At 45.4% G+C, this 18,022-nt stretch overlaps 1 pseudogene; it reads left to right on the top strand.

Moving 5' to 3' along the window:
• The window catches only part of LOC129482241 (stromal cell-derived factor 2-like), a 30,731-nt pseudogene extending 13,076 nt beyond the window's left edge, over window positions 1–17,655 (top strand).
• The last annotated feature ends 367 nt before the right edge of the window (window positions 17,656–18,022 follow it).

The raw sequence follows: 18,022 nt of genomic DNA, 5'->3' as shown, positions 1-18,022 counted from the left end.
GACTTGTGCCATGGACCATGTGGAAGCCTGAAGATGCCTGGGGCCTTCATAGTACCATTGCCTTTAGCCTCCCATGGCCACCTGCAGCAACTGCCATCACCCTTACTGTGGACTGGAGTTGCACTGCTGAAGTCCCCCAAGGCCCTGTGGGATGGCCAGAGATGTCTGCCCTCACCCCACTACCCTCTCAGTCCTCTTTGATCACTCTGGTCCCCCAAGCTCAATGTCGACCCCACATCTGCAAGTGACATCACTGTCCATGTAGCTCTGTAAGTCTTCAAACTGGGAGTCAGCCTACCTCCCGCCATCACTGACCTTCAGTCAATCCAGATGAAAAATGCCTCTGGGCATTTTGGGGACAGGAGATATAAGGAATGAGTCATAAATATCCTGTCATATAAAATAGGATGCTATGAAACACTCCCTGGGTCATGTCAAAAGAACACAGGAGCCAACCTGAATACACTTCCACCAGCCAAAGGCGGGATTTTTTGAGCTCCAGTAAGACTAATAACTGCAATGGATTGACACCAATCAGACATGTTTAAATCCACTGATTCACACACATTTAAAAATAACTAATTTTTCACCTTAGGGGGATGCTAGGCAGCTGGTAAATAAAGGGAAAGCATTAAATATTTGTTCTGTCTTTTGCATATGATCTATCTGTCAGGATAACTAAATAATCAATGAGGGCAAGTTTTACTTTGTAGAAATATGCAGGTTAATAAAAGAAGAAGAAATAATACAGTTACAATGTCACTATTTTGCAATTCCTCATGAATTTAGGTAATGATCATCCATGGCTGCAGATGTTGCAAAATGAGACACAACCAGAAGTTAGGTGCTTCCTGATGGAAGCACATATCACCATCTAGGAGGTGGTCTTGAAAAAAATAGTTGGACTTGGATTTAAATACAGAAGACGGAAGACATGTTAAATGGTACCACAGGGATGCAATCAACCAAATTCAGATTGTGGGAAACTACAAGGATAAACAACCCAGTTTCCAGCTTGGCGCAGTAGCTCACGCCTGTAATCCCAACACTTTGGGAGGCTGAGGCTGGTGGATGACTTAAGGTCAGGAGTTCGAGACCAGCCTGGCCAACGTGGTGAAACCCTGTCTCTACTAAAAATACAAAAATTAGCTGGGTGTGGTGGCACGCGCCTGTAATCCCAGCTACTCAGGAGGCTGAAGCTGGAGAATCACTTGAACCTGGGAAGGTGAGGTTGCAGGGAGCCGAGATCACGCCACTGCACTCCAGGCTGGGTGATAGCAAGACTTGGTCTCAAAAAACAAAAACAAAATAAAAAAAAATCTCTCAATTTCCTTAACAAAACAGTGTTACAAAACAAAAAGAGATGGAGGGGAAACTTGCAGGTTTAAGACTTATCAACCAAGCCCTATTTATAGACCTTATTTGTATATTAATTCAAACACCTGTTAAAAAAAGAAAATGAGGCCAGGAATCGTGGCTCACGCTTGTAATCCCAGCGCTTTGGGAGGCTGATGCGGGTGGATCACTTGAGGCTAGGAGTTCCAGATTAACAAAGTGGGCAACAAAGTGGGCAACAAAGTGAAACCTTGCCTCTACAAAAATTTTTAAAAATTACCAGGCATGGTAGTGCACACCTGTAGTTCCAGCTACTCAGGAGACTGAAGCAGGAGGATTACTTGAGCCTGGGAGTTTGAGGTTGCAGTGAGGTATAATTGAACCACTGAACTCCAGCCTGGGTGACAAAATGACACCCTGTCTCAAGAAAAAAGAGAAAGAAGGAAAGAGAGAGAGAGAAAGAAAGAAAGAAAAAGAAAGAAAGAGCCGGGCGCGGTGGCTCACGCTTGTAATCCCAGCACTTTGGGAGGCCAAGGCGGGCGGATCACGAGGTCAGGAGATCGAGACCATGGTGAAAGTGAAACCCCGTCTCTACTAAAAATACAAAAAATTAGCCGGGCGTGGTGGCGGGCGCCTGTAGTCCCAGCTACTCGGAGAGGCTGAGGCAGGAGAATGGCGTGAACCCAGGAGGCGGAGCTTGCAGTGAGCCGAGATCGCGCCACTGCACTCCAGCCTGGGTGACAGAGCGAGACTCCGTCTCAAAAAAAAAAAAAAAAAAAAAAAGAAAAAGAAAGAAAGAGAAAGAGAAAGAAAGAAAAAAAAGAAAGACAGAAAATTATAATTGAAGAAATAGAAAACGCCAACTGGATTATAATTTCCATTAATGACTTATTATTGATTTTTTATATGATAAAGTAGTGATTTCTTTCTTTCCTTTATTTTATTTTATTATTATTATACTTGAAGTTTTAGGGTACATGTGCACAATGTGCAGGTTTGTTACATATGTATCCATGTGCCGTGTTGGTGTGCTGCACCCATTAACTCGTCATTTAGCATTAGGTATATCTCCTAATGCTATCCCTCCCCACTCCCCCCACCCCACAACAGTCCCCGGAGTGTGATGTTCCCCTTCCTGTGTCCATGTGTTCTCACCGTTCAATTCCCACCTATGAGTGAGAACATGCGGTGTTTGGTTTTTTGTCCTTGCGATAGTTTACTGAGAATGATGATTTCCAGTTTCATCCATGTCCCTACAAAGGACATGAACTCATCATTTTTTATGGCTGCATAGTATTCCATGATGTATATGTGCCACATTTTCTTAATCCAGTCTATCGTTGTTGGACATTTGGGTTGGTTCCAAGTCGTTGCTATTGTGAATAGTGCCACAATAAACATATGTGTGCATGTGTCTTTATAGCAGCATGATTTATAGTCCTTTGGGTATATACTCAGTAATGGGATGGCTGGGTCAAATGGTATTTCTAGTTCTAGATCCCTGAGGCATCGCCACACTGACTTCCACAATGGTTGAACCCGTTTACAGTCCCACCAACAGTGTAAAAGTGTTCCTATTTCTCCACATCCTCTCCAGCACCTGTTGTTTCCTGACTTTTTAATGATCACCATTCTAACTGGTGTGAGATGGTATCTCATTGTGGTTTTGATTTGCATTTCTCTGATGGCCAGTGATGATGAGTGTTTTTTGGCTGCATAAATGTCTTCTTTTGAGAAGTGTCTGTTCATGTCCTTTGCCCACTTTTTGATGGGGTTGTTTGTTTTTTTCTTGTAAATTTGTTTGAGTTCATTGTAGATTCTGGATATTAGCCCTTTGTCAGATGAGTAGGTTGCGAAAATTTTCTCCCATTTTGTAGGTTGCCTGTTCACTCTGATGGTAGTTTCTTTTGCTGTGCAGAAGCTCTTTAGTTTAATTAGATCCCATTTGTCAATTTTGGCTTTTGTTGCCATTGCTTTTGGTGTTTTAGACATGAAGTCCTTGCCCATGCCTATGTCCTGAATGGTAATGCCTTGGTTTTCTTCTAGGGTTTTTATGGTTTTAGGTCTAACATGTAAGTCTTTAATCCATCTTGAATTAATTTTTGTATAAGGTGTAAGGAAGGGATCCAGTTTCAGCTTTCTACATATGGCTAGCCAGTTTTCCCAGCACCATTTACTAAATAGGGAATTGTTTCCCCATTGCTTGTTTTTGTCAGGTTTGTCAAAGATCAGATAGTTGTAGATATGCGGCATTATTTCTGAGGGCTCTGTTCTGTTCCATTGATCTATATCTCTGTTTTGGTACCAGTACCATGCTGTTTTGGTTACTGTAGCCTTGTAGTATAGTTTGAAGTCAGGTAGCGTGATGCCTCCAGCTTTGTTCTTTTGGCTTAGGATTGACTTGGCGACGCAGGCTCTTTTTTGGTTCCATATGAACTTTAAAGTAGTTTTTTCCAATTCTGTGAAGAAAGTCATTGGTAGCTTGATGGGGATGGCATTGAATCTATAAATTACCTTGGGCAGTATGGCCATTTTCACGATATTGATTCTTCCAACCCATGAGCATGGAATGTTCTTCCATTTGTTTGTATCCTCTTTTATTTCGTTGAGCAGTGGTTTGTAGTTCTCCTTTTCTTTCTTTCTCTTTCTTTTCTTCCTTGCCTTTCTTTCCTTTTTTTTTTTTTTGAGACAGTGTCGCTCTGTCACCCAGGCTGGAGTGCAGTGGCTCGATCTCAGCTCACTGCAAGCTCCGCCTCCTGGGTTCACGCCATTCTCCTGCCTCAGCCTCCCAAGTAGCTGGGATTACAGGTGCCTGCCACCACGCCCGGCTAATTTTTTAGTAGAGAGGGGGTTTCACTGTGTTAGCCAGGATGGTCTCTATCTCCTGACCTTGTGATCTGCCCGCCTTGGCCCCCCAAAGTGCTGGGATTACAGGCGTGAGTTCTTTCTTTCTTTCTTTCTTTCTTTCTCTCTCTCTCTGTCTCTCTCTCTCTCTCTCTCCTTTTCTTCTTTCTTTCTTTTTCTTTTCTTTTTTTTTTTTTCAGGGTCTTATTCTGTCAACCAGACTGGAGTGCAAAGGCGAAATCTCAGCTCACTGCAGTCTTGACCACCCAGGCTTCTTTCATCCTCCCACTTCACTTCAGCTTCCCTAGTAGCTGGGACTACAGGTATGTGCCACTACGTTCGGCTAATTTTTTTTTTTTTTTTTGTAAAGACGTGGTCTTGCTATGTTGCCCAGGCTGTCTGGAACTCCTGAGCTCAAATGATTCTCCTGCTTTGGCCTCCCAAAGTGTTGGGATTACAAACATAAGCCACTATGCCCAGCTAAAAATTTCTTACGTTTTAAAGCTGTGTACAAAAATATTTACTGGCTGGGTGCGGTGGCTCAAGCCTGTAATCCCAGCACTTTGGGAGGCCGAGGCAGGTGGATCATGAGGTCAGGAGGTGGAGACCAGCCTGGCCAATATGGTGAAACCCCGTCTCTACTAAAAATACAAAAATTAGCCGGGCGTGGTGACATGCACCTGTAGCTACTCCGGAGGATGAGGCAGAAGAATTGCTTGAACCTGGGAGGTGGGTGTTGCAGTGAACTGAGATTGTGCCACTGTACTCCAGCCTGGCAACAGAATGAGACTCTGTCTCAAAAAAAAAAATTTACAGATGAAATGATAAAATGCCTTGAGTTTGCTTCAAAATAATCCAAGGGTTAAGGGAGGAGTTGGGGAGCATACAGGTGAAAGAAGATTGACCAGGTGACAGACAGGTACCTTGGGTCCCTTCTGTCCTGCAAAGGCCACTGATTCATTATCATAGGATAATATCATATCTTTTTATTTTTTTGAGGCAAGAGTCTTGCTGTATAGCCAAGGCTGAAGTGCAGTGGCATGATCTTGGCTCACTGCAACCTCTGACTCCAAGGTTCAGGGGATTCTCATGCCTCAGCCTCTGGAGTAACTGGGATTACAGGCATGTGCCACCACACCTGGCTAATTTTTGTATTTTTAGTAGAGATGGGGTTTTGCCATGTTGGCCAGGCTGGTCATGAACTCCTGGCCTCAAGTGATCCACCCACCTCGGCCTCCCAAAGTGCTGGAGTTACAGGCGTGAGCCACTGTGCCCAGGAACAGGATAATGATAACATCTGTTCCAAACAGTGTCTTCACTAAATAATCCCAACCAGTAAGAAATAGAATCATTTCAATCACAAGACTCAAGTCACTCCAAAAAGATGATGTTAAGAGCTGTTGATCACGTGTTCCTACAGCGATCCATACCAACATACTGATGAAGCTACAGCTAAGGTATTAGGCTACTGTGCTCCCATCTAGGAAGTGACCCCCAGGGATTCTTCACCCTGTGCTTTCACCAGCACTCTGTATATGAACTTAACCACCTCAGCACTCCCTCCTGCTTTTGCCTTGTCTTCTGTGTTTGGATGTTGAGTATTGCTGGATGGAAAGCTTTGCTATCAGCAGAACAATGGTTGAGGTTGTAAAAGCCTACTAAGTGCCATTATAAAATGGGTTGTTGTGCGGTATGAAACAACAATAATCCTTTATTGTCACGCTCATGGGTCTGTGGGTCAGCTGTACAATTCAGCTGAAATTGAATCGTACCTTGGTTGATCGAGGCTAGACTGCAAGCTACAGGCTGAGTTCAGATCTGCTCTGCATGTCCCTTGTTCTCCTGGGACCAGCGGCTACCCAGGGATTATAGCCTGTTCCTGGAGACTCATTCCTAGACCCAGAAGGAAGGAGCAGCAGCCATATGGAGCACGTTCTTGTCATGGCAGATTACTGCAGCACGAGAAGGCATGTCCAACTGAGCAAGCACATTTCAAAACTTCTCATGTCAGGTTCACAACTTTCCTACTGGCCAAAGCAAGTTACATGGCCAAACACAAAATCAAAAGGTGGGAAAGTATTCTCTGTCCACCATGGCAAGGATGTGGGTGAATAATTATATTACAAGGGACAAGTAATTCAATCTTTCACAGTCTTTGGGGGGATCCAGGGCACTGCCTTTGTTCATGTCCCAGCACTTCTCATCAGGACAAAAGAACATCCTGCTAGGAGACTTTCCTGCCTCTAGTAGGGCCCCTTCAAACCTTGTGGCAGCTAGAGTGATTTTTTTTTTTTTTTTTTTTTTTGAGACGGAGTCTCGCTCTGTCACCCAGGCTGGAGTGCAGTGGCACATTCTTGGCTCACTGCAAGCTCCGCCTCCCGGGTTCACGCCATTCTCCTGCCTCAGCCTCTCCGAGTAGCTGGGACTACAGGCGCCCGCCACCACGCCCGGCTAATTTTTTGTATTTTTAGTAGAGACGGGGTTTCACCGTGGTCTCGATCTCCTGACCTCGTGATCCGCCCGCCTCGGCCTCCCAAAGTGCTGGGATTACAAGCGTGAGCCACCACGCCCGGCCGATTTTTTGTTTTTTACTAGCTCTCCTCTAGTTTTGTTTGTTTGTGTGTGTGGTAAAAAAAAATGCATAATATAAAATTTACCATCTTTTTTTTTTTTTTTGAGACGGAGTTTCGTCTTGTTTCCCAGGCTGGAGTGCAACGGCGTGATCTTGGCTCACTGCAACTTACGCCTCCCAAGTTCAAGCGATTTTCCTGCCTCAGCCTCCCGAAGTGCTGGGATTATAGGCGTGAGCCACCACACCCATGCCCGGCTCCCTTTTGTTTGTTTTTTGTTTTTTGTGTTTTTTTTGGACAGAGTCTCACTCTGTTGCCCAGGCTGGAGTACAGTGGTGTGAACTCGGCTCACTGCAAGCTCCGCCTCCTGGGTTCAAGCGATTCTCCTGCATCAGCCTCCTGAGCAGCTGGGACTACAGCTGTGTACCACCACACCTGGCTAATTTTTGTATTTTTAGTGGAGACAGGGTTTCACCATGTTGGCCAGGCTAGTCTTGAACTCCTGACCTCAAGTGATCCACCTGGCTTGGCCTCCCAAACTGCTGGGATTACAGACGTGAGCCACTGTGCCTGGCCAAAATTTACCATCTTAACCATTTCTAAGTATAGAGTTAAGTAGTGTTAGTTATATTCGCATTGTTATGGAAGAGCTCTCCGGAATTTTTTTAGCTTGCAAAAGTGAAACTATACCCATGAAACTAACACCTCTGTATTTCCCTCTCCCCAGCCCCTGACAACCACTATTCTACTTTCTGTTTCTATGAATTTGACTACTATAGACACCTCGTGTAAGTAGAATCACATAGTATCTGTCTTTTGGGGACTGGCTTATTTCACTTAGTAAGATGTTCTCAAGGTTCAACCGTGTTGTAGCATGTGTCAGAATTTCCTTCCTTTTTAAGACTCAATAATATTCTATTGTATGTATATACCTCATTTTCTTTATCCATTTGTCAATGGACACTTGGGTTGCTTTTGACCTCTTGGCTATTATAAATAGCATAGTGTAAGCATAGTGTGGAAATATCTCCTTGAGATCCTGTTTTCAATTATTTTGGCTGTAAACCCAGAAGTGAGATGGTTGGGTCATAGGATAGTTCTATTTTTAGTGTTTTAGGAACTGCCATATTGTTTCCCATAGTAGCTGCCCCATTTTACATTCCCACCAGCAGTGCAGAAGGGTTCCAGTTTTCATACATTCTTGCCAACACTTGTTATTTTCTGTTATTTTGATGCTAATTATCCTAATACGTGTCAAAATTTTTTTTTTTTAGACAGAGTTTCGCGCTTGTCTCCCAGGCTGAAGTGCAATGATGCAATCTCAGCTTACTGCAACCTCTGCCTCCTGGGTTCAAGTGATTCTCCTGTCTCAGCCTCCTGAGGAGCTGGAATTACAGGCGCCCACCACCACAACTGGCTAATTTTTTGTATTTTTAGTAGAGACAGGGGTTTCTACCATGTTGGCCAGCCTGGTCTCGAACTCCTGACCTCAGGTGATCCACCTGCCTCAGCCTCCCAAAGTGCTGGGATTACAGGCGTGAGCCACAATGCCGGGCCTCAATTTTTTAATTGAACTTTTTATTGTGAGATAATTATAGATTCACATGCATTGTAAGAAATAATACAGACAGATTCCATGTACTCTTCACCTGGTTTTCTTCTCGTTTCCTCAGTGGCAACATCTTGCACAATAGTACAATATCCACAGCCAGGAAATTGATATTGATACCATCCATAGATCTTGTTCAGATTTCAGCAGCTTACATATTCAGAGTGACATTTTAAACAAGCAAATCTGATCCTATCACCTACCTGCTTAAAACTTTTCCAAGGATGTTCATTACATCATTGTTTGAACTGGTTTTTTTTTTTTTTTTTTTTTTGAGACAGAGTCTCACTCTGTTGCCCAGGCTGGAGTGCAGTGGCGTGATCTCGGCTCACTGCAAGCTCCACCTCTGGGTACATGCCATTCTCCTGCCTCAACCTCCCGAGTAGCTGGGACTACAGGTGCCCACCACCACGCCTGGCTAATTTTTTGTATTTTTAGTAGAGATGGGGTTTCACCCTGTTAGCCAGGATGGTCTCGATCTCCTGACCTCGTGATCCACCTGCCTCAGCCTCCCAAAGTGCTGGGATTACAGGTGTGAGCCACCGCGCTGGGCCTGAACTTGTTAAAAAATGAGAACCAGCCTAAATGTCCAGCAGCAGCAGGATGGTTGAATAGATTACATTACGTTCATATAATAGGCACACAATCCAGCCAGGAAAACTATTGGAGCAGTTGTATGTGTACTGATATGGGCTGGGTTCCATGGTCTATTCTTTTCCTACGGAAAAGAGCCAGGTACAGAATTGTGAATACCTGGCCGGGCACGGTGGTGCACGCCGTAATCCCAGCATTTTGAGGCTGAGGCAGGTGGATCACCTGAGGTGAGGAGTTCGAGACCAGCCTGACTAACATGGTGAAACCCTGTCTCTACTAAATACATAAAATTAGCGGGGTGTGGTGGCACATGCCCGTAATCCCAGCTACTTGGGAGGCTGAGGCAGGAGAATCGCTTGAACCCAGGAGGCAGAGGTTGCAGTGAGCCGAGATCATGCCATTGCACTCCAGCCTGGGCAAAAAGTGTGAAACCCTGTCTCAAAAAAATAAATAAATAAAAATAAATAAATTGTGGATACCTTTTGGGTATAAAGGCATAGAATATAGGGAAGGGTACATAGTACACTGACCACAGTAGTTGTCTCAGCAGGCTGAGATTCTGTAGTGGGATGGGATGTTAATTCACTCTGTTTTGCAGTGGTTCTCAAAGTTCTGCGTTTGAAGAACCCCTCAAAGTTCAGGACTCCTCTACACTTTAAAAATTACTTAGTGTCCCCAAAAACATTTTCATTAATGAGGGTTATCAGAAATTAAAGCTAAGAAATTTTAAAAATATTTACATATTAATTCATTTAGAAATAATAGCAATAGGCCAGGCGAGGTGGCTCATGCCTGTAATCCCAACACTTTGGGAGGCAGAGGCAGGCTGATCACTTGAACTCAGAAGTTCGAGACCAGCCTGGCCAACATAGTGAAACCCCTTCTCTACAAAATATACGAAAATTAGGCCAGGCGTGGTGGCTCACACCTGTAAACCCAACACTTTGGGAGGCCAAGGTGGGTGGATCACGAGGTCATAAGATCGAGACCATCCTGACTAACACGGTGAAACCCCCCATCTCTACTAAAAATACACAAAATTAGCTGGGTGTGGTGGCATGCGCTTGTAGTCCCAGCTACTCGGGAGGCTGAGGCAGGAGAATTGTGTGAACCCGGGAGGCGGAGCTTGCAGTGAGCCGATATGGCACCACTGTACTCCAGCCTGGGCAACAGAGCAAGACTCCATCTCAAAAAAAAAATTATATATATATATATACACATACAAAAATTAGTGGGATGTGGTGGCAGTGTGTGCCGGTAGTCCCAGCTACACAGGAGGCTGAGGCTGGAGAATCACTTAAGCCCAGGATGTGGAGGTTGCAGTGAGCCAAGATTGTGCCACTGCACCCCAGCCTGGGCAACAGAGTGAGACCCTGTCTCAAAAACAAAAAAAAAAAAAGAAAAGAAATAACAACAATAAAGCAATTATATGTTAATATAAATAACAATTTTATAAAAAGTAACTATTATTTCCAAAACAAAAACATTTAGTGAGAAAAGTGACTTTGTTTTACATTTTTGCAAATCTCTTTAATATCTGACTTAATTGAAAAATCTTCATTCTCATATCTGTTTCTGCATTCAATCTATCAGAATACATTGTTTTGGTTGGAGTATATGAAAAAAATTCATGTCAGTAACATATGTAGTTAGAAAAAAGAGACTTTTTAAATAGCCTTTTGTGGGTATTCTTTGATAGCACATTGAAACTGGACAAGCAGCAGTTTCTCAAAGCAATGTAGAATCTGAAACCATAGCAATGACATATTCATACTGTTACATTAAAACTCATTTTTCTGGCTGGGTGCTGTGGCTCATGCCTGTAATCCCAGCACCTTGGGAGGCTGAGGCAGACGTATTACATGAGGCCAGGAGTTTGAAACTAGACAGGCCAACATGACAAAACCCCGTCTCTACTAAAAATACAAAAAGTAGCTGGGTTTGATGATGCACATCTGTAATCCTAGCTACTTGGGAAGCTGAGGCACAAGAATCGCTTGAACCCGGGAGGCGGAGGTTGCGGTGAACCGAGATTTCGCCACTGAACGTCAACCTGGGTGACAGAGCAAGACTCTGTCTCAAACAACAAAACGAAACAAAAGCCATTGCTCTGCCTTGTCCCCCACTTTTTTTTTAAGTCAGGGTCTCACTCTGTCACCCAGACTAGAGTACAGTGGCTTGATTATAGCTCATTGCAACCTCAGACCCCTGAGCTCAGGCAATCCTCCTGCCTCAGCCTCCTTAGTAGCTGGAACTATAGGTGTGTGCCACCACACCTGGCTAATTTTTTATGTTTTAAAATAAAGACGGGGTCTTGCTATGTTGCCCAGGCTGGTCTCCAACTCTTCGCCTCTAGTGATCCTCCCACCTCTACCTGCCGAAGTGTTGGGATTACAGGCATGAGCCACTATACTCGTCCCTGTCTTGTACCTTAAGTGAATCTTTTATGTGAGTGTAGTTTTGTAACATCATGCATTTGTCATTTGGAAAGTACTGATAGAGTTATGCAGATCATCCAATTTTTGACAAATTTCGTTAGACAATATTGAAAAATCATGTGTGTTAATATCACTACTAATCTCATAAGAAAATTGTTTAAGTAAGGCTGGGCACAGTGACTCATGCCTGTAATCCCTGCAGTTTGGGAGGCCGAGGTGGGTACATCACCTGAGGTCAGGAGTTCGAGACCAGCCTGGCCAACGTGGTGAAACCCCATCTCTACTAAAAATACAAAAATTAGCTGGGTGTGGTGGCATGTGCCTGTAATCCCAGTTACTCGGGAGGCTGAGGCAGGAGAATTGCTTGAACCTGGGAGGCAGAGGTTGCAGTGAGCTGAGATTATGCCATTCCACTCCAGCCTGGGTGACAGAGCAAGACTCCATCTCACAAAAAAAAAAAAAAAAAAAGAAAGAAAAAAAGATGTTCAAGTACTTGGAAGCTTGTTAAGCTCACAATGGTGGATACACATTTTCCAAAATTCTAACTTTCGCTTGAAAGCTCAAATTTTATCATTGGCAACAAATGCTGTCAGTTGCTTTTATGGAGTGACAGTTTCACTTTATTTATTGTTGAGAAATGTCTGCTAAATACCAGTCAGAATAACCAGAGTTTGTCAGTCTTTGAAGTAAAAATGGTGTTCTATGAAAAAAGCAGCTAGTTTGGCTGACAACTCAGACAATCACACAAGCGCTTGTCCTTAGAGAAGCCCATCATCCTTTGGTAAGCAGCAGAAGTGCTTTCTACATACTCCTTTCATCACACAAAATATGAAGCATAGAAAGATATATACTACTCACAGATTGAGAGTTAATAAAAGCATTTTTTACTGTTCCATCAAGGTCATTCATAAATGAAATGTTTTTAAGTTGCAAGTACATGGCAATGAAGAATACAGTGCTAGCCTGGGCAACGTACTAAGACACCATCTCTACAAAAAATAAAAAATTAGCCAGATGTGGTGGTACGTGCCTGTAGTTCCAGTTGATTGGAGGCTGAGGTGGGAGGATCGCTTGAGCCCAGGATGTCAAGGCTGCAGTGTCAGGGAGGAAAAACATTTTGTCTGCACTCAGGTTCATTGATTAGAGGTCTGTGAATTAAACTGACAAAGGACAGAATAACAGGAGAAAAGGCACACAACTTTTATGAATATTTACATGCATGAGAGTTCACAGAAAAGAACTGAAATTCAAAGAAGTCATTAGACATGGGGACTTAACACAACATTTTAACAAAGGAAAGAGGGTTTGGGCATCAAGGGTGACAAACTGTGGGGAAGTGGCTAGGAAATATATGGGGGAATGAATGGACGATAGAGGTTATTTTAGTAAGGTCTGTTTATGCAAAATCATCTTGGTATTCACAAAGGGAAATTTATGCCCTGTTTTTTGCAGCTAAGAGGAAAGCAGAGAACTCACCCTGCAACTGTTGATTCCCAGTTGCATTCCACTCAAAATAGTCCTTCTGCCAAAGTGGCTTATTTTGGAGTGGCGTATTTTGATCCTGTCAGGCAGTACTGCCTTGTGTTGAAGCAAATGACAGGTTCACTCGCCATTGCTTTCAGTCAGTCAAATGATAACACATCATTTGAATGAAAAGGGCATAGAATGTCTGAGTATTACTATAAACATAGTTCTGACCTTGAAGATCTCTAAGTATCTTGGGGACCTCCAGGGTCCATAGGCCATACTTTGACAACACTGCTGTTCTGTATTGTATTACTCGTTTATTTACTTTAACCAACAAATAAATAATTTCTTCAGACAGGATCTTGCTCTGTTACCCAGACTGGAGTGCACTGGCATAATCATAACTCACTGCAGCCTCGACCTCCCGGGCTCAATTGATCCTCCTGCCTCAGCCTTCTGAGTAGCTGGGGCTACTGGCACATGCCACCATGCCCAGCTAATTTTTGTATTTTTTGTAGAGGTGGGGTTTCACCATGTTGCCCAGGCTGGTCTGAAACTCCTGGGCTCAAGTAATCCTCCCACCCGGCCTCCCAAAGTGTTGAGATTACAGGTGTGAGCCACCGCACCCAAATAAACAATTTTAAAGCACCTCTTCCATGGCTGTCCACTGCTGAGTGTAAAGTACAGATGCCTTGGCCTAAGATCCAAAGCCTTAAGTGACTGGCCTTTGCCTCTTTGCCACCGGCATGTCCTTGCTCTTTATCCAAACACAGGTCAAGCCACAGAAGTTACTGGGATTCCCAGAACGTATTTGCATGTGTTTCTGTCCCTGCGTCCATCTCCATTTTCTCCCAAGCATTCTTTAAGCCCAAGCCCCACAATCAATCTCTCTGACTCCTCCAAGAAAAGGTCATTGCGACTGTGATTAGTGAAGGGCTGCAGATACACAAGTAAGGTGGGACGCACTGCAACTCACCTAGCATCCTCCCAGGGCTTACTCTGCCCTAGGATCTCTGGTGTCAGACCTAAAAATGTGGGGAAGGAATGGAGGCAGGTGCTGGGGAGAGGGGAGACCTGCCAGGAATTCTGGAATGCACCAAAAAAGACCACTTCCTTCTGTTGCCAAGGTCCTGGCTCTCTCTATGCTTTAGGGCAAGGGTGTCTGGGGATGGTCCTCGTGAGGAGCGACTGGGGAACCTAGTGGGGCAGGCCTAGGGCTGCTAGATAAAATATAGAAAGCTTAGTTAAAATTAGATTTAAGATAACAAATACTCTTTTAGTATAAGTATATCCGAAATATTGCATGGAACCTCCTCATCCTAAAAAAAATTTAATGTTTATCTGAAATTCAAATTTAATGGAGTCCTGTATTGTCGTTTGGTAAATCTGGCAACTCCGTGCAGGCCTTTGCTATTCAGCTCGCCGAGCAAAATGGCCTCTCTTCACTTACCTTGCCACCTACCAGACCTTCCCAGACCTGGTCCTGGCTGTCTCCAGGCAGCACAGCCCACTGAAAGGAACCCTTTCCGTCCCAAAGCTGCCCAGAGCCTGAGAACAGAAGCAAACTGCGCACTTGGATGGATATGGCGGATTAGGCTATGCCTTTGGAGAACTAACTCCTCTCGGAGAAGGAGGCTCTCTCTCTCAGCCAGGACCTTCTTGGGGTGCCTATGCGGAGACGCCCTCCTTCCTTGACCCACTTCTTCTCCCCACTGCCCGCCGCTGCCCAGCCCTCTCTCTAACCTTCCTGAGTTGCTGTCTCTGCAACTCCCCTTGCCAGGACTGGCTATCAATCCCTTCAGAAACTAAAGCCCAGTCCAGCCCCTGGGAGGCCTCCTGGGCGTCTGGGATTCCCCTGGTGGGATGCGTCTGGCCTGAGGTTGGAGACAATGATGCGTTCTTCCTCCCAGCCAGTGGCTTCTCTACCAGCCAGGCTGCTTTGCCTTTTCTCCTTTTAAGGACCTGAGGGCAAACTCTCCTTCCCTCTGGGAGGACTTCTTTCTTCCAAAGGTCCCAGAGGGGGGTGTGTCCTCTAGCTTGAGGCCCTTGCTTTCCTCCATTCTCATGACCTTGCCCCCTTCCCTGTGGAGGGTCTTGTTATGCTGAAGGCACCTTTCCCTCCTTCCGGGCTGGCGTTCCTGGCGTCCCCACGGAAACCGAAAATGCCTCCTGCTGAACCATCTGGCCACATGGCTCCAATCTGCCCTCTCTCCCACCCCCGGTTTCCCCTCCTGGAAGGAGGCCACAGGGAAAGAGGCTTAGGCAAGGCATCCCTGGCGTGCCTCAGTCCCTGAGGCATAATAATATAATGATCGTTGCTGTTTCATGCCACTAAGCCTTGGGGTGTTTTGTTACATAACTGTAACTGGAATGTATTTGATCACAGGCTCCATCCTGCGCCAGGAGCAGCCTCGGGTTCGCATGTGTGGGAGCTGCAGAATGCCTGTACAAACTCTCCATACCCTCCCCATATCCCTTTGCACAAACAGCCCCCATTGGCCATCCTTTGGGCCTAGAAGTCCATATCCTGCTGCCCCTGGGAAGCAACGTGTGTTGGAGGCCAGCTCAGCTCTGGAAAGTGGGCTTGGGGTCTAGAAGAAGGTCATGGGCTCCACATGGGTTCAAGCCTTAGTCCCAATGGTCTGAGGAGCAGAAGAGGACCACAGTGAGGATCTCGAAAGCATATGGCTTAGACAGGGGCCCCATGCCACAGCTAAGGGCAGTACTAGCTGAGCACTTCATATCTTTCATCTCTTGTTTGTTTGCTTGAGAGATAGGATCTCCTTCTGTTGCCCACGCTGGAGTGCAGTGACTATTCACAGACGCAATCACAGCTCATGGCAGCCCCAAACTCCTGACCTCAGGTGATCCTCCCACCTCAGCCTCCCAAGTAGCTGGGACTATAGACATGAGCCACTGCACCCAGCACTATCCGTCATCGCTTGATCCTCACCCAGTCCTGTTCCATTGGGCTTATCATCTTCATTGCCCCAGTGAGAGCACCAAGGCTGATAGAAAAGCCAGTCCCTTGCCCAGGGTCCTGGGATGTATGTCTGAAGCCAAGGCCAGGAGCTCTCCATTATACCACATGGCCTCAAAGGCCCTCCTTAGTTCAAAGACACTTGATTGAGCATTTTGCAGAAACATCATCTCCTTGGCTTTGTTTAAAATCAACATCACCACCCACAGCCCCCCACCACACACACACAAAAACGATATCTGGGCACGGTGGCTCACGCCTGTAATCCTAGCACTTTGGGAGGCCGAGGCAGGTGGATTGCCTGAGCTCAGTAGTTCAAGACCAGCCTGGACAACACAGCAAAATCCCATCTCTACTAAAAATACAAAAATATTAGCCAGGTGTGGTGGTGCATGCCTGTAGTCCTAGCTACTTGGGAGGCTGATTCAGGAGAATTGCTTGAATCTGGGAGGCAGAGGTTGCAGTGAGCTGAGATCATATCACTGCACTTCAGCCTGGGTAACAGAGCGAGACTGTCTCCAAAAAAAAATAATAATAAAAAAATAAACTTCAAAACTAAAACAACTTTAGGCTAACTGGGGAACCTGAAATAGGAAGACCTCGCCTTGACCCTAGGGAATGAAGCCAAAACTCAGAGGGCTGGAGGTATCCAGCTGCCTAGCTGCTGTCCAGCCAGGAGCACAGTTTCTTTGGAGGTCCCCAAACCATGCTGGTGGAGCCTCATCTATCTCTTTAGCTCCCCATCAAAGGGATCACTTTATCAGCTGCGCAGTCTTTAAGCCCAATGTCCACAGCAGGACTCTCTTTTAAAACAGTTTGGCCTTGAGAGAGGCAGTCTGCTTCTTATCTATGTTTTGTTTTGTGTTGGCTTCCTGGCGAGTTATCAGGGAGACTTTCGTTTCTCTGTCTTCTTTTATCTCCCTGCTGGGTTTCAAAGCTGCCCTCTCAGCTGCTGTCAGCCTGAGCTGTGTCTTCCCCTGCAGGGACAGAGAGCTGGAGGTGGAAGGGGCCGCAACTCTGCCAGAGCCTTCCCTTCCAGCCATTGTCTCCTGGGCACCCACCCCCAGTGCCTGGAACTTGCCAGCTCTCAGTAAGGCTGGCTGGGTGTCACTTGTGGTTTCTCCAGGGACATATAACATCAAGAAAGTGGGCCTCATAGGGCCAAGATCGAGGGAAAGGAGGGGGGTTTGAAACACCCTTTACAAAAATTATAACTAAGGAAATTATGACAGTGAAAGAGATCAGACCTAACTGACTCCATCTTGCTTCTAACCTTTAAGCTGTCCTGGTTCATTCCTGGGCATAGACAAAACTTTGGGAAGGAATTTAGTTTATGGTTTGACTCGGAAACAAAATTGATAATAGACCTTTCCCGAAAAGACCCCCTTTTTGCCTGGGACCTGCCTTGCAGAACTAACAAATTAGCTACAAGATGAGAAGTTGTGGTTTAGGGGTCATGCAGCCTCTGCCCCCAAGAGTCTGAACCTCCTCAAATTGCTCCTGTGGATAATATCACTATTGTGGATAATATCACTAAAACCTAGATCAGCGCTTGAGATTTTGCAGACCCTGCACTGGATGGATCAACTGACACCACTCAGACTGGTAATCTGACTCAACCAGTTCTGCCATCCTACCCAGGAACAGAAGACAGCAAGAAAACCTCACTTCAATCCCCTATTCAATCCATCTCCAACCCGACCAATCAGCGCACTCCACTTCCCAAGCTCCTACCCACCAAATTATCTTTTAAGACTGTGATCCCCATATGTTTGGGAAGACTGATCTGAATAATAATAAAACTCTGGTTTCACCCACAGCTGGCTCTGTGTGAATTACTCTTTCTCCATTGCAGTTACCCTGTCTTGATAAATCAGCTCTATCTAGGCAGTGGGCAAGGTGAACCTGTTGAGCAGTTACATGTTCACAGAGCAGCCACTTTCTTTAAAATTGAGGGGCTGAGAGTGGTGGCTCATGCCTGTAATCCCAGCATCTTGGGAGGCCGAGGCAGGTGGATTACCTGAGGTCAGGAGTTTGAGACCAGCCTGGCCAACGTGGTGAAACCCCATCGCTACTAAAAATACAAAAAAATTATCTGGGCATGGTGGCAGCGCTTGTAATCCCAGCTACTCCAGAGGCTGAGACAGGAGAATCGCTTGAACCCGAGAGGTGGAGGTGGCAGTGA

The sequence above is a fragment of the Symphalangus syndactylus genome, chromosome 5 (assembly GCF_028878055.3).
Source record: "Symphalangus syndactylus isolate Jambi chromosome 5, NHGRI_mSymSyn1-v2.1_pri, whole genome shotgun sequence".
In the NCBI taxonomy this organism is placed as follows: Eukaryota; Metazoa; Chordata; class Mammalia; order Primates; family Hylobatidae; genus Symphalangus; species Symphalangus syndactylus.
This window is presented reverse-complemented; position numbering and strand designations above follow the sequence as displayed.